Source organism: Lontra canadensis, unplaced genomic scaffold, assembly GCF_010015895.1.
Source record: "Lontra canadensis isolate GAN:19392208 unplaced genomic scaffold, GSC_riverotter_1.0 scaffold29, whole genome shotgun sequence".
Taxonomy (NCBI): Eukaryota; Metazoa; Chordata; class Mammalia; order Carnivora; family Mustelidae; genus Lontra; species Lontra canadensis.
In genome coordinates, this window is record NW_022631023.1 from 19887191 (window position 1) to 19904539 (window position 17349).

Here is a 17349-nt window from a genome sequence, read left to right on the forward strand (position 1 = left end):
GTAACTCAGTCCAATTTATGAAACACTGAGTGTTAGAAACATTCCCTGTTTTCTTCTGTTTAGCAATTTTGGACTATTACATACATATGCTGTTGAGTTTTTTTGTTTTATTTGCTTTTCTTTCTAGAAGGACTTATCTTTAAGAAACATATTTTCTCATTGGAATTGATAATTCAGCTCATTTTTCTCTTGATTGGTTATGACAATGAGAGACAAAGCAATCCAATTAGATAATAACAATAACAGTAACCATTTATGGGGTGCCTCTGTTGCATCTAAATTTGTTCTAGTGACCTTCCCTTCATTTTTTCACCTCTGAGTTGGGTGTTGTTACCCACTTCATTAGCTCACAACCAAGACCACCCAGCTGAGGGACAAAACTAGGAGATCTGAATTAGTCTGATTTAATTTCCATGCTTGTGCTCCTGAAAATTTCAGGCCCTGAAGCCAGCAAAACAATGTTTCATAAAGAGTGAAAATCAATAAAAAAAGTTAAAATCACCAGCAAAGGAAATAAGTTTGGGGTTAGGTGTTAGGTTTTTTATTTGTTTGTTTGTTTGTTTTTGTGGCATATCTTATATTCCAGGCAGGTGCAAATTTGTATTGAAACATGTTGAAAAACATCAGCACAGAAGGGTGGTCAGACAGAGGTGGAAGAGACATGGTCTAGGGGTCACACAGAGTGAGAGATCAGTTTGAACATGTGTATTTTCCCTTGCCCCTTGAGGACCTGGTGACTTCAGTTTGGATACATCTTCATGAAAAGAGACACGGTAGTCCAAGAATCTAAGACAGCCAGTTCCAGGGTCTGGTGCTTAAGAGGCCCATATTTTGGCGAAGTGGCTGTGGGCAACTGGCATACCCTTTGCACACTTCAGCTGCCTCAGTGTACAAGAAGTGGTGACCAGAAATCTGACACTGTGTCTAAGATTTCATACTGCTCAAAGGAGTAGACAGTATCCTCCACCTCTATGACTAGCCAACTGGATGATCCTGTCAATTATAGTAATGATTTGTATCACACTTTTGGCCAAAACCACTTTTCCAGTCTTGAAATTCACCCTCTACTCTGACAAATAAGCAGCCGTTACTCTCTTCTCCCTTTGGAGATGTTCTCTCATTTCTGTATCACTCAAATTCACAAAATGTGGGTGCCTTTTCTCCCCACAAATGAATCAACAGTGAATTGTGAAGCATGAATTGTGCTTTAGTTTCTCCCTGTCCCACCATGCTGGCCATGAACAATGAAATGATGTAGAAACCACCTAAGAAGCATTTTGAATTGTGGGATATACATCCCCAATCCAAATAGAGGGGTCAAAAACAGTCCAAAAATGTGAAATCTTTCCAAAACTTTAAGTCCCTGTTTCATGTTGGAATTCTGCAGCTGGGAATGTGACCCATTTGGTTTCTGCAGGGAGCACTTTTCCAAATGACTACTCCAATATTACCATGGATTATCTATACAAACACATCTGGCACCTTCCAAAGACTGTCAGAAAAACAGTCTGCAATTCACAGGTTGACAAATAGAATAATCAATACCAGTTCACAAGCTTGGATGTCATGCTCTGGACACTCACGCACCAGTCCTTCCTAAGAGCAGGGGCTCTTCAGAAAGAACCATTGACTATGAGTGTGGGTTCTGTTGAGGGCTTTCAATTGAGAGTGCTCCCATCTGCAGGGCAGTCTTCCCTTGGACTCCATGTTGCTGCTATATTTTCCTTAACTTTGCACTAGAAAGCCAGCTGCCCAAGTCCCAGATCTTTGTCACTTACGTTGCCTGATGTATCTCCTGGGATTGAATAATGCTTGACACCTAGTAGTTGCTTCATAAACATTTGGCTAATTGAATTAGATTGACTAAGACCTGTACATCCATAGAGCTGCTCTGTCTGGCTTTCTCACCCATTGAAAGATGAACATTTCTTCCTACAAGTTTGGAAGAACTCTGAAGTTTCAGCCCTTCCACTGTTCTATGACCTTCCCAGGATGGGTTCCAGGGTAAGAAGAGCCTTTGCCTTCCTTATAGCTGGTTAGCAGGCAAGCATCCTGAACTTCATTTCCAATTTAGCCTAGTCACAGGCTGCCTCAAAGCTTTATAGGACAAAATGCAGCTTGCATAAATAATGAACTATCTGAATGCCCATTAGTTCAAGTTGTGCTAGTATATCTATGCATTAGCTCATTTAATCTCACTTCTGAAAATATTATTCTTTCCATTTTATAGATTTAAGAAAATAAAACTCTTTTGGTTTCAAGGATAGTAAAGAAGTTGCCCCAAGTCTGTTAGTGTGGCTGACTTAAGTATAAGACAATAAATTTGTGTTGTTCTAAGCCATTAAGTGTACTGTGATTTTTTATGGCATCAAATTAGAAACTATTTGACCTCTACTAGTCATTTTATTTACTCTTTAATGCCATGTTCCTTTGGCCCTATGGATATATGCAAGGAAATTACAAACCCTCACAGGTTCCTGGGCCCTGCCCCACATCTCAGTGTACTCTGCATACCCATTCTTGACCTCTCCTGCTTCTACATCCATACCTAATGGAATGAGGGTGGCAGGAGTTTTGGGATGAAGCTGAGATCGCGGGTAGCCAAAAAGTCATCCCAGGGGAAGTGGCAAATCACTTGCATTTGTGCTAAAGTTCTATGCTGCCCATAAATGTTCCATTGTCTCATCAGATTTCACTTACAAAATACCAATACAAAATAACATTATTAAAAGTATCAAGACAGTAAATAGAAAGTATTAAACCTCAAATATAAAATCCCTTTGTAGATGTGGACACCTGTGTGCACAAGTTCATGAAGCTGCTCTTAATCTTTATACAGAGAGCAAACCACAAGGGCAATGAGATACTGAAACAGTGAAAGGAGTCACAGTTTTCTACTCAGAAGATAGACACATTTGCCTCCACCAATGAAATTATAGGTGGTCTAAGCTGGCTTCTACCAGCAGCAGACTTAGGGGTAAAGATTCAAACACACATATTTCATAGGGAAGATGACTTCAGAGAGCACTGGCAAGGTAGTAAGGAAGTCAGAGAAGGGAAGAAATCCAGTGAGAATGCATTAAGAGCAGGTTACTCCTATTGGCAGTTAGGCTTCAGTCCTGCTGGGGATAGTCAGGACACTGAACAAACATCAGATATGTCCCTTATGTAGATAAGAAAAAGTGGACTATTTATCCACTCACTCTTGTCACTGATTAAAGGTTTCTCCTAGAAGTATCAATTTTCAGTTTCTGTGGCATGCTTCTCATAAGGTTGATGCACATTCAATTCTTTATTTCCTTTTGGATATCTTTGTGAGCCACTGTCCAGACACTTTTCACTGCAACAAGTTGCTAAATAATGAGTATGAATGATAGTACTTTGCTTTAGAATATAGCACATGTGTTAAGCATGAGGACTTTTGAATCTACTATATACCTTTTACACTGGGGAATGAAAAGAGCTATGGAAGAATCCATTGTTTTCTTGGGCTTACACCTGTCAAAGGTGTTGTCAAAAGAATAACTGGCTATTTACTAGATCTTTCCTCTTGACCATTGGCGATAGCTGACAAACAACAGAACTTTTTCACAATTATTTGAAATATGTCATTAAAGAAAGCTTGGAATAAATTTACTTACCTTTCCTAAGTTCCTTCTGTTTAAAGGACACAGTACTTCTTGTACTGTGTACCCATCATGTGATTGGGTTTTTATGTAGTTACAGGATAATAATAAAACAAATTGATATGTAACATAACAAAACTGTTTCAATAAAGTTATTTTTCTTTTCCTTTCTAGATTCTGCAAAGGAAGGAGATGGTACCTTAATACATTTCAGTTATGGATGAGATACAATCTCTCTGGTCTCATTTGTACTTTGGTCTAACCATTTCAGACTCCTTCCCAGGACCTTTCTGGGTATAAGTAGGAAGGAATGAAGATGTTGTTGACACCGCAGTGTCTACAAATCTCAGCCACAAACTTATTGTAAAAATAATGTAACCAATATTTTTCTATAACCAGACACCATATTTGTCATTTCAGTTTTGCCTCATGGTAAAAAGACTATTTTCAGCAAGTTCGCATCTACTTTTTTACCCAGAACTGTGTCTAATAATGACTAAGAATGGACAAAGGGTATTGGCACGGGGTCTCCACATAGTTCTCCTAACTTGGCCTTCCTGGGATTCTCTGGCATATCCATGACACAGTCAGGTCTTGCTCAATTGTCAGGTCTTGCTCAATTGTCCATGAGAGTTACTGCTGTATTGTTCTTCTTTGCGGCTTTTAAAGACATCCAGTAACTTGTGGATACGTATTAATCACTTTGCTCCTTCCTTCCCACCACACCGGGATAAAAGATATCCTAAGGCAATGTTTAGGTTCTCTACTAGTTCTATGCTACTCTTAGGGACTTGAGAGACATTTTGTTTTTCAAGGCCATGTTGTATAATAGAGAATTTGTGAGGACATCTCAGATACATCTGCTTTTCTCCTCTGGGGACCTTGTGCTTCCCAATTACCTTCTCAGGAAAGGGAGACAGATAGCCAGTTTTGTGACTATCCAACCCTATTGTTAGGTGTTTGACTTTGGTATCTTTGTAGTGTTTCTTGGAATCTCCTACAGGTAAATTTTTATATGCTATGCTGCTAATACTGAAAATCTAACTATATCAGATGTAAAATCTCAATTTGTTAAAATGTATATAACACTTTTCAATATGAATTGGTCATTTGTATTTTGCTAATTAATTTATTCTATTGAGATTTTCAAATTACTATCAGATTTGTATGTGGTGCTCTAGTAATATATCAAACTATCTTCTCTACCTATTGTAACTCCTTTCTCGTTTCTCATTATATTTTAGTGAAGTTCTTTTATCTTTATATGGTTTACCATATACTTACCAATTTTATTAAAATATTTTGAGTAATTATTCTTTTTATTCTGTATTGTTTTGCTTTTATTAATTTATTTTATCCTTAGTAGTTCTTCAATCCAATGTATTTTTGGTCATTTATTTCATATAGTTCTGAAACTAGATTAAGTCAAATTCTTAATCTTTTTTATTTAATTTATTGGTATAAAAACATGTATTAGTAACCATGTTTTGAAATATGTCTTTAGTGGTTACATAGCATTGATTTGAGGAATAATTTGTCATTTCCACTTTTTTCTATAATCCATGGGGAAGTGGATATTCCTGCTTTTTTATGACTTCAAACATAATTGTTGCAAGAATATGTAAGAATACTAAAACTCCCATTTATGCTTTACCCCTATTCAATACCTGTTTACATTTTGCTTCATTCTTTTACTGTATTTTTTCCACCAAGATACACTTTGTAGAGGACCTTTCTCTGGAATAATACAAAGAGAAAGAAATTGAAAGTAACATTTGGAAATTGAAAAGGTGAGTGCAGGACTTCTAAAAAGGTGCAGTTCTTTGAGTCTGAAATGTAGAGAACGTCTTGAAATCTTCTTGGAAAAATGTAAACAGTGTTGCTTCTAAAGGAGAAGGAGAATAGCATGCAGACTTATTACCCCCTTAAAATCATCACAATATGTATTCCTTCAATAGCCATTAGTTCATTTATTATCAGTGGTATCAGATTATCTGAATTGAAGTATGGAATGATATTAAATGGTTTCTTTGAAATAGAATAGAATAGTTCATTGGGTGAACTTTTCAACACCGTTCCATACAAAGAAAATTATTTTTATTTTATTTAACTAATGTTTATCAAAGATTCACCATAGGATATATAAAATTTAATTGAGTTTATGTAAATTCTCAGAAATTCCCTTGATGACAATTCATAATAACAATAATAATAATAATAATAATTTGACTGTAGCCTTAAGAAGGAACAAATATAGGACTCTGCCTTCTATAAATTTAATCAAATTCTCTCCTTAATTGTTTGACTCAAAACACATGCATTTTTAGAACCCAAATATCTAAAACTCAATTCCAACTTCCATAAACAACAGTTTATAGGAGATGTTTTTCGGTGTTGCTCACTTACAACAGGCTGCTGCAAAATTCCTGTACATCGAATGTTGAATACCAATTACTATCATTTTGAAAAGTTTCCCAAGGTATATGGAAGTTTTGATAAATGGTCATGAAGAAGTCAATTCATATGGGTGACAGATAGCTATAAGTGGTTTTAACAATTGCTTTTTTATCACAGAACAATTCTAAATAGCTTTAAATATATATAAAACAATTATTCATATATATATGAGGCAAATATTAACAGATCTAAAGGGAGAAACAGACAGCAATACAATGATAGTAGGGGATTGTAATATCCCACTTACATCAGTGAATAAATCATCTTGACAGAAAATCAGCAAAGAAATATTAGCCTTAAATGGCAGACCAGATAGACTCAACAGATGCGTTCAGACTCTTTCTTCAAAAGCAACAGAATACACATTCTTCTCAAATGTACATGGAACATTTTCCAGTATATATCATAAATTAGGCCATAAAACAAATTTTAATAAAGTTAAGATGATTAAAATCATATTAAGCATCTTTTCCAACTACAGTGGTATGAAGCCAGCAAATAATAACACAAAGAAACATGGAAAATACACAAATAATGTGGAGATTATGCAACATGCTGAATATTGAATAACCAATGGGTCAAAGAAGAAATCAAAAAATACCTTGAGACAAACATAAATGGAAATATAAAATACCAAAACTTGTGTCATACAACAAAATCAATCAAATTAACAATCTTATGTCAACAAACTGAACATCCTAGAAGAAATGGATAAATTCCTAGAAATATACAGCCTTCAAACAGTGAATCATAATGAAATAGAAATCTTAATGGAGTGGCGCCTTTGGCTCAGGTCATGAGGCCAGGGTCCTGGGATCAAGTCCAGCACTGGGCTCCCTGCTCAATGGTCAGCCTACTTCTCCCACTCCATTGTTTTTGCTGTATGGCAAACTCTCTTTTCTCAATCTCCCTCTCTCTCAAATAAAAATAAATGGGTAAATCTAAAAAAAGAAAAAAAAGGAAAGAAAAGAAAATCTGAATGGAAAGATTACTATTAAGGAAATTAAAACAGTAATCAAAAACCTCGCAACAAAGTCCAGATGACTTCACTGGTGAATGTTACCAAACATTCAGAGAATTAATAACCATTATTCTCCAACTTATCCAAAAATTTGAAGAGAAGGGAACTGTTCCAAACTCATTTTATGATGGCAGCATTACTCTGTTATAAGAATTATATAATTACACTGCAAGACAAGACAATTACAGATTACTATTCCTGTGAAAATAGGTGCAAAAGTCCTCAACAAAATACTATCGAGCCAAATTAATCAATAGATTAAAAGGAATGTACTCCATAATTATGTGAGATTTATTCAGTGATGCAAGGATGGTTCAACATCTGCAATCTTGTAATGTAACAAAATGTCAATGTAACAAAAAGTCAATGTAATAAAAAGGATAAAAATCATATGATCATCTGAATAAATGCAGAAAAAAAACTCTTAACAAAATTCAACAACCTTTTATGATAACTCTCAACAAAGTGGGCAGAGGGGGAATATCAACATAATAAAGACAGCATATGACAAATTCACAGCTAACATCATCTCAATGGTAAAAAAACTGAAATCCTTTTCTCTAAGATCAGGAACAAGACAAGAATGCCCACTCTCACCACTTTTATTCAAAACAGTATAGGAAGTCTTAGCCAGAACAGTTTTGCAAAAAAAAAAAAAAAAAAAAAAAAAAAAAAAAGAAATTAAAGGTATCCAAATTGGAAAGGAAGAAGTGAAGCTGTCACTATTTGCAGGTGGCATGATATTATATGTAGAAACCTTAAGGTTCCACAAAAAAAAATAATAAAAAAAATAAAAACAAACAAACAAACAAAAACCTGTTAGAACATTAATACATTAAGTAAAGTTGCAGGATACAAAACCAATACACAAAAATCTGTTGTCTTTCTGTATATTAATAATGAAGTATCAGAAAGAGAAATAAAGAAAACAATGCAATTTATAATTCCATCAAAAGGAATAAAATGCCTAGAAATAAATTTGACCAAGAATGTGAAATATCCTTCTGTTGAAAACTATAAAATAGTATTGAAAGAAACTGAAAAAGACACAAATGAGTGGAAAGATACTTTGCACTCATAGATTATAAGAAATCAATATTGTTAAAATATCCATATAATCCCAAACAATGTACAGATTCAATGCAATCTTTATCAAAATTTCAATGGCGTTTTCAAGTCAAAAGAACAAATAATTCTAAAATTTGTATGGAACTGAAAAAAAATTAGCTAAAACAACCTTGAAAAAGAACAAAGACTAGAGGAATAACACTCCCTGATTTTAAACTATACTATAATGCTCTAGTAATTAAAATACTGTGGTATTGGCATAAAAACAAACATATGGGTCAATGGAACCAAGGAGGCCAGAAATAAACCCATACATATATGGCCAATCAATTTATAACAAAGGAGCCAATAATATACAACGAGGAAAGGAAAATTTTTTCAATAAATTTTTGGGAAAACTGAATAGCCACATGTGAAAGAATCAAACTGAAACACTATTTTCATCCTAATATCATAAACCTCCTTGAAGAAAACATAGGCAGTAAGCTTCTTGAGATAGGTCTTTGCAATAATATTTTAAAGTTGGCACAAAAAACAAAAGTAGCAAAGCAAAAATTTTTAAAAAATGTGGGACTATATCATACTAAAAAACAAAAGAAACCATCAACCAAGTGAAAAGACAACCTATCAAATGGGAAGAACCTTTTGCAAACCATATATCTTGATAAAGAGCTAAGTTCCAAAATATATAAAGAACCCCTGTAACTCAATAGAAACAAAATCAGATGAAAAATTGATGGAAAATCTGAATAGACATTTTTCCAAAGAAGATATACTGGTGACCAATAGGTACTTGAAAAGACTGCATTTGTCCCGCTTCTATATCACAATACCTCCTGGAAACTAGCTTAATAAAATTGCGTTTCAGTGAAACATAAGATCCAGAACAATTACTGTCTGTTTTCTATTATTGTTTTTTGTGAGATCTTTGAGTTTAATTCTTCTTGGCAGTCATCTCTGTGATCCTAGCTTTGTGAAATGAGAGGAGTCTCCTGGGAGAAAAACCAGAGCCATTGGTTTCTATGCTGATTTGTTTTGTTTTTATGTGTGCAATATAAATTTTACAAGCTAAATAGCAATTTGGTAGCAGAAGCATGTTGAGTGTGAATTGGTGATTGCTGCTTTCACAATGTCTCAATCTGCCTTTCAGTCCTAAAATGTTCTTTCATGTTTTCATTTTTTATTTGTTTTCATGTTTTTATTGTCTCTGGGTGTCCTTTGCTTAGCCCAGCCCTCCTATAAAAGCAGGGACACATAGGCTCCAGCCTCCAGAAGGAGGAGACAGTTTGCAACTCAAGAGGCAACTGTGTTCCCGGATAATATTGTACTTCCCCTCCATACTCAAGGGTCAGAATCAAAACATGTCCACTTGGAAAAGAAATCCATTTTACTTTTAAGACTACTTGACTTTTGGGGCACCTGGGTGGCTCAGTGGGATATGGCCTCTGCCTTCAGCTCAGGTCATGATCCCAGGGTCCTGGGATTGAGCCCCGCATTGGGCTCTCTGCTCCACAGGGTGCCTGCTTCCTCCTCACTCTGTTTCTTTGCCTACTTGTGATCTCTGCTTGTCAAATAAATAAGTAGAATCTTCAAAAAAAGACTACTTGACTTTTCCAGGGTTTTTTTTAACTCAAATCTTGGTTAAATGGTAATAAAACACTTAACAAGTAGCCTGACTCCCTCAAGTGAACTACAGATTTGTTAAAGATCAGGGGGAAAAAAAAAAAACAAAAACAAAACCTGGAAGGGAAGACCACCAAAATATTAACAGTGCTTGTAAAAGGTGGCAAGATGACTAGTATTTTGTTTTTATCTCTGCTTAGCTTTTTATCATTTTTTTTCAGATTTTCTACAATGAATATACATATTCATTTTTCAGTCAAAATAAAGTTATTTTTTTAATTCTGAAAAGCAGAATGTAAGGTTTATTTGCAGTGTTATCCTACATATGAAATAATTACTTAACATCACTTAAAAAATTACTAGGGAGAAATAAGCCAAAATTTTTAAAGGTCTGTTCCTAGGTGAAGATATTCTTACTTTTATGTATTTTTCACATTCTCTCTAAGGAGCCTATACAGGATTTTGCATCTTAAATGATAAACATTTTTAAAGGCTTAAAAAAAAAAAAACAATAAAAATCATTAATACAGCTTGACAGCAGAAAATACATTATTTGATTGTTAATGGTTATACGTGCTGTAGAGAGGTTAAATTTGCAAGAAGAAATCAAATAATTATAATTATATATGACCAACAAATATGTAAGTTTCTACAAGCCCTAGACTAATATTACTGTGTTTAAAATTCTAAATGACCATATAAAAGTGAAGTAAAGATGATCATAAGAAACACACTATTAACTTCAGGAAAATCACATGTTATATTGATTTTTTCATTATGTAAAGTCAATTAGCCATATCAGCAGTATTGACTTAGACAGAGGATGTGCTTGTGGATTTGTGAAGGTAGGAATGTGCTGCTGGAAGGCATACATGCCTTAGTAAATTTTTAGTGTTGCTTTGATTGGTTAAACAAAATAAAACAAAAAGAAAAACTCAACAAAATAAAAACACTATAAATTCAGAAAAACATGTCATCTTGATTTTCAAAAACTTAAAAAACAAGTTATAGCTGCAGTAATTTTTTTACTATCTTAGTGAAATGGTTATAGATCATCAGAAAGCAAAAATTTATTGCAGAAAATCTATGTTCACTTTAATTTACTACCTACACTAGCTATGAGATATTACATAATTAGCTTACCCAATATTTTAATTATTTAAGAAAATATATTAAGTACCTTCTGTGCCAGGAATCTTGATAGATATTGAGAGTATAAAGGAGAATAGCATCTAGTCCCTAAAGGTTAGGTGTTCAACACCCAGCAAAGAAGAGTATGTAAAATAAATTCAGTGGTGACAAATGCTCTAATAGAAATAAGTACAGGTAGAGTCATGGGTGAAAATATATTTGTGGAAATTAAAGAAGGGATCACAAGAGAAGACTCCGTTAAGCTGGACTATGAAATTAGTCAAAGTCTGTCAGAAGAATGTTAGGGAAAAGATTTTCAGACATTGGTAATACTATATGCAAGGACTGATTTTTTTCATCTCTTTAATAAGCTTAAAATAATATCTTCATTAAAAAGTTGTTTTAGTATCATATGATCCTTATAAACTGTAAAACACTGTTTAATGTGTTATATTTTTTTAATGTCTAGTGTTTTATTATAATACTCTTGCAGATTTTGGTGATCTGTATCATTTTGAAGTGAATTCATTTAGAACTTACATTACTTCATGTGTAGGTAGAGTCATTAAAGGCGAAAAACAAGTAAAATTCAAAACAGTAAAATTCTAAATCTACAAATCAAAATATACAGCCAATTAAATGTTCTGCTTTAGGAATTTTCTGAGAAACTAAAAATTCACTATAAAAGATCTTCTATTTCAATACTTCTTTAAAATATAATTCTTAATAAAATGTAATTCTTATACTCTACATTTAAAAATAATGATGTATTTATTTTTTATATTACATATTTATTCATTCCTCAATGAAGAACTAGCTACTGGAAATACTTATTTCTCTAGGCAGATATAAATTAATTAGAAACTAATCCAGGAGTCATTTAGTCCAGTTTCCTTATCAGTTAGAGAGTCTTTAATCTGTATATATGGCTAGCATATGATTATTCATCTTCTTGAATAACTCCAAGACACCTGTTACGATGAAGGAATCATTCTATGCTGATTATCAGGAAGTTAATGGAAACTACTTTTCTAAAGTCTACCAAGTTATATTTACATCTACTAAGTTACTAAAGGAATTTTGAAAGCTGTTGATCATGTATAAGCAGATATTTGGGTCTATCTGATGGAGCACATAATTTTTCCCCTTTCAGATTTTTAGAACTGGTCAGTCACAATTATGTTTTGTAAAGTATGATATATTCATTTCACCTGCAGGTTGTTTTTTTTTTTTAATTTAAGGGAGAAAAATAATCTGGAATGAAGCCCGTGGTAGTGGTAAGCGTCATACATGCTCCATAAAAGTTGCCTAAATTTGGGAATACGTCTTAACATTTATACACAACTTCCTTATCAATAAAGCAGGAATAATAATATCTAGTGTTGTTCTACAGACCAGTTGAGATCATATATTCAAACTTATGAGAATAATGTCTGTCTCAGAATAGCTACTTACTAAGTATTAGTTTTTTATTATTGAAAAATAACTATAAATGTAAATTTCTCAGTATGGAAAACTGAATTGGCACAAGAATCAATTTACTCAGAATTTTCTAACATAAAATAGAATCTTTAGGAATGAAAAAAAAAAAAAACCTCATAAAATGTTTCATACTTGCTTTTGTCAACATAAGTGGCACTACAGGGAGGTCTGACCGAACAAAAGACTTGTTTTCCACATAAATTAGCTGAATAGGTTAGATAAACAATAATAAATTGTAATCTTTATTTGTATGATGAACAAGTAGAATTTGAAATGAAAAACATGATACTATTTCATTTAACACTCCTAGAAATGAAATACTTAAGTAAAACTTATCAAAATATGTACAAGATCTATGTATTTCCCAACTCACATTGCTCTTCAGTGCAATCCCAATCAAAATACCAGCAAGTTATTTTGTGGGCATTGAGAAACTGATTCCAAGAGTTTATGGCGAGGCAAAAGACCTAGACTGGCAGAACAGTATTGATGGAGAATAACAAGATTGGAGGACTGACCCTATTCAACTTCAAGATTTAATATACAGGTACATTAATCAGAAAAAGTGTGCTATTGGCAAGAGGATAGACAAATAGATCAACAGAACAAAATAGAGAGCCACAAAAAAGACCATAAAAATATAATCAACTCATCTTTGATAAAGAATCAAAGGCAATATAATTGATATAATGGAGCAAAAATAGTATTTTAACAGGTGATGTTGGAACCAGATATCTACATTAAAAAAAAAAAAGTAGGCACAGACCTTACATATTTCACAAAGATTATCTCAGAATTGATTAGAAACTTAAATGCAAAGTTCATAGTTATAACACTTACAGAAGATGACTAGGAGAAAAACATAGATGACCTTGGTAATACCAATGACTATAGATACAACACCAAAGACATGATCTATGAAAGAAATAATTGATAACCTGGACATCACTAAAATTAAAAACTTTTCCTCTACAAAAGACAACATTAAGAGAATGAGAAGGCAAGCCACACATTGGAAGAAAACATTTGGAAAAGACACATCTGATAAGACATTTTTCCAAAGTATACAAAGAACTCATAAAACTCAACAACAAGAAAATAAAAACCTGATTAAAAATGGGCCAATGGACTTAACAGACATCTCATTAAGGAAGATAAACAAATGGCAAATATGTATATGAAGTTCCACATCATGTATTATCAGGGACATTCAAGTTAAAACAACAATTCAAGACCAATCAGAGAAAGCCAAATGTGTTTCTTAAAACAATTGTTTAAGATGATTTGCTTCTAGTTGGGCCATCTCAAGCTGCCCCTTGAAAGCAAAATCCAGTCAGAACATATCTAAAGATGTTTGTGTCCAGTATTGTGACAAACTAACAAGGATGAAAGGGAATGGGATGTTTATCTACCTTTTCCTATTTCTAATCATGCCCATCACAGTGATTAAATCTCTTTTTCTAGAATCAGACTTGGAGTTGAGCCCTACATCCTTCAGGCATCTTCTGTCCTTTTCTGGGCAAGGCACTGTACCTCTCTGAGATCCAGTTTCTGTATAAGAAATAGGAGTAAAGGGACACCTGGGTGGCTCAGTTGGTTGAGCATCTCCCTTCCGCTCAGGTCATGATCCGAGGGTCCTGGGATCGAGCCTTGCATCGGGGCTCCCTGTTCATCAGGATGTCTGCTTCTCCCTCTCTTTCTGTTGCTGCTGCTCTCTCTGTCAGATAAATAAATAAAATCTCTAAAAAAAAAAAAGGAGTAAATAATAGAGTTACATTAGAAGGGTATTTTTGAGATTAAATAAGAGAATGACTATAAAGTTCCTAGCACACAGTGAACACATAAAGTTTGATATTGCTTCTACATTTAACATTAGGAATAATAGTAAATCCAATCAAACTTATGTAAAAAACAGAGTACCCAACTTTTGTATCAACATGGACAGGATTGGAGGAGATTATGCTGAGTGAAATAAGTCAAGCAGAGAGAGTCAATTATCATATAGTTTCATTTACTTGTGGAGCAGAAGAAATAACATGGAGGACCTGGGGAGATGGAGAGGAGAAGGGAGTTGGGAGAAATTGGAGGGGGAGATGAACCATGAGAGACTGTGGACTCTGACAAAGAATCTGAGGGTTTTGAAGAGGTGAGGGTGGGAGGTTGGGTGAGCCTGGTGGTGGGTATTATGGAGGGCATGTATTGCATGGAGCACTAGGTGTGGTACATAAACAATGAATTCTGGAACACTGAAAAGAAATTAAAAAAAAAAAAGATAATATAAAGTTTTGCCTGGAACCCAACTCAAATATTAGTAAAACTGGATTATTGAATGTAATAGTTTCTATATTACATGGAAATTCTTTTCTTTTTTATAAAAAAAATGCCACTAAGAAGGAGAAATTGTACAAAGAACAATTTCTTGTTTAATGTCTCACAAATCAAAAGGCATGTGACATAATTAAAGACATGTGACATCTGTAAGACAAATGAGCAGACCTTATTTGATCAAATAGCTCTTAAATACTAAAGTTAAAATGCAACAGGATTGCAATTGTGATCAATAAAAAGAAAAGATGCATCTGTGTTACTGAATTTTTTTCATAACATGAAGTCTTAAAGTCTGAGAATTATTTCTTCATTGATGATAATTTCTTATTTAACTGATGACTTCCAACAAAATTAAAGTGAAATAAATCACCCTTTCTTTCATAACTTTACATTATTTATAATAGATTTTGATTATTTTCTGTATTTTATGAACTTTAAATTATATAAAACAGACATGAATTTAGTCAAAATAGTCAAGTCTATTTTAGAAATAGACATTTTCCATATTTCAACATATGATGTAATTGTGATTTTTAATCATGAACAAAAAATCGTATTTAAACTAACGTAGAAAACAAAAGAAACCTCTCATAAATTCTTCAATTCTACAACTACAATAATCATTCAATGTGCTGACTTTTTTTTTTTTTTTAAGATTTACCTATTTATTTGAGAACAGAGAAAAAGTGAGAAGAGGGACGGAGGGAAGAAATTTCAAGCAGACTCCACTGAGAGCAGAGCCCCATTTTGGGCTGGATCTCACACCCCATGAGATCATGACCTGAGCCAAAACCAAGAGCTGCCACTTAACCAACTGACCCACCCCAGTGTCCCAGTGTTTTTACTGCTGACAGGATTTCTAGTTTTCTCTCACGTATGTGTTTGTGTGTTTGAGTGCTTGTTTTATTTGAGTAAATTTATATTGTTAGAGAAACATCAATACATCTTGCTTTATCCACTCAAATTTATGCCAAATATATTTCCAAAAAATAAGTTGACCTATTTGTTTTCTAGCAGTGTGTATTTTTTTATCATATCCTAACTAATCATGAAGTGATTTTCTAAGTTTTTTAAATAAAAACTGGACAAATAAATGGACAAATAAGTGATCATCCATTGTTACTTTAATTTTTATATTTTTAATTACTAGTGAGTGATATTAGTATTATCTTATCAGTTTTCTTCTTTTAACCTGCATTTTTATTTTGTATACAAATTATTTGCTCATTTGTTAATTTGGATTTTAGAAATCTCTAAAGATTTTTAAGATCTCAATTTTTTAAGATATTTTTTGTAAATCAATAATAATTTAAGCTGGTATTTAAATACTAAGTATTTCTTATAAGGGTATCTTACCTATTATTGCAAGAATAACATCTTAAAACTCTTACAATATTGTTTTTTCTAGAATTAGTATACACAAGCTGGATATATTATTACTACCCTCCAATGAAAACTTAACTTATTTATATTACTATCTGTAATGAACTTCAAGCGTAATGATGTTTTATTTAGATTCTTAGTTCATTGTCCTAAAGAGTGGGATTTTAAAATATCAGATTGTTAAAAGTTATTTGTAAGATTTTTCCATATGAATCCTTCATAGTGCGTAAAGATATGGCAGGTCTGGACTAGACATTTCTTTCAGGTTTGAAATTCTTATGACACCTCAAGCCATTCCTGAATTGAAAAGAAGAGTGAGTTTGCAAAGATTTTAAATTCAGAGCGCCTGGGGCAAAGACAGAAACTTAACTCTGTCAGTTCTATTACTCATGTTAGACAAAGCTAAAAACTGAAGTTGTATTTTTATAGTGCATTAACTTTTCCTGATAAAAAAATTGTAACTGGAGAAATAAACTTCACTCATTTTGGACTGTCTACTATAGACATTATAGAATATTAATAATGAACCAAATCTTAATGTAAAACACATTGTCTTCCATTTTACACGAGACATTCAAATGTATGTTTCACTTTTAATGACTACTTCTGAATATAGAGAGTGATGTCTATATTGTAAATTCCTACTGTTTCAGTAAAAAATAGAATATTCATATTTAAAAACTCAAAAAGAGAAAAATAATTTTAAAGACATTTTATAATCATAGAATTCAACTAAATAATAGGGAAATCAGGTGAAAATATTACAAATACCTCTCAATGAAGTCTTAGAATTTTAGAATTCTCATAGAATGCCATTTAGAAGGCAAGGACTTTTAAAATATCATAAGCGCTTCAGGATATTGACTTGTCAAGAAGTTTACTTGCATTCCCACTTTCCTCCTTATTCAACATAAAAGCAGAAACACAATGCACCTTGAAGTGATTAGTTTATTCCTTTTTTGTGCTAATGAGTTCTGGAGTCTTGAATGCTTTACTTCATTCTGTTCCACACTATCTGAGCCCCCACCCCGCCATTCACAGTCTTTTCCAATACATAGTTTCTGTACAAGCTGAAGTCTGCAATGCACAGCCTACAAATGTAGCCATTCAGTTTTTAGGTTCATTCTTAATTCTTATCTTACATTTTATTGCCCAGCACACTGTTTATCAGTGAATTTCAGGGACACTGTGACCGCTAACCCTCTCCATCTGCTTCTTAATGTTATCTCT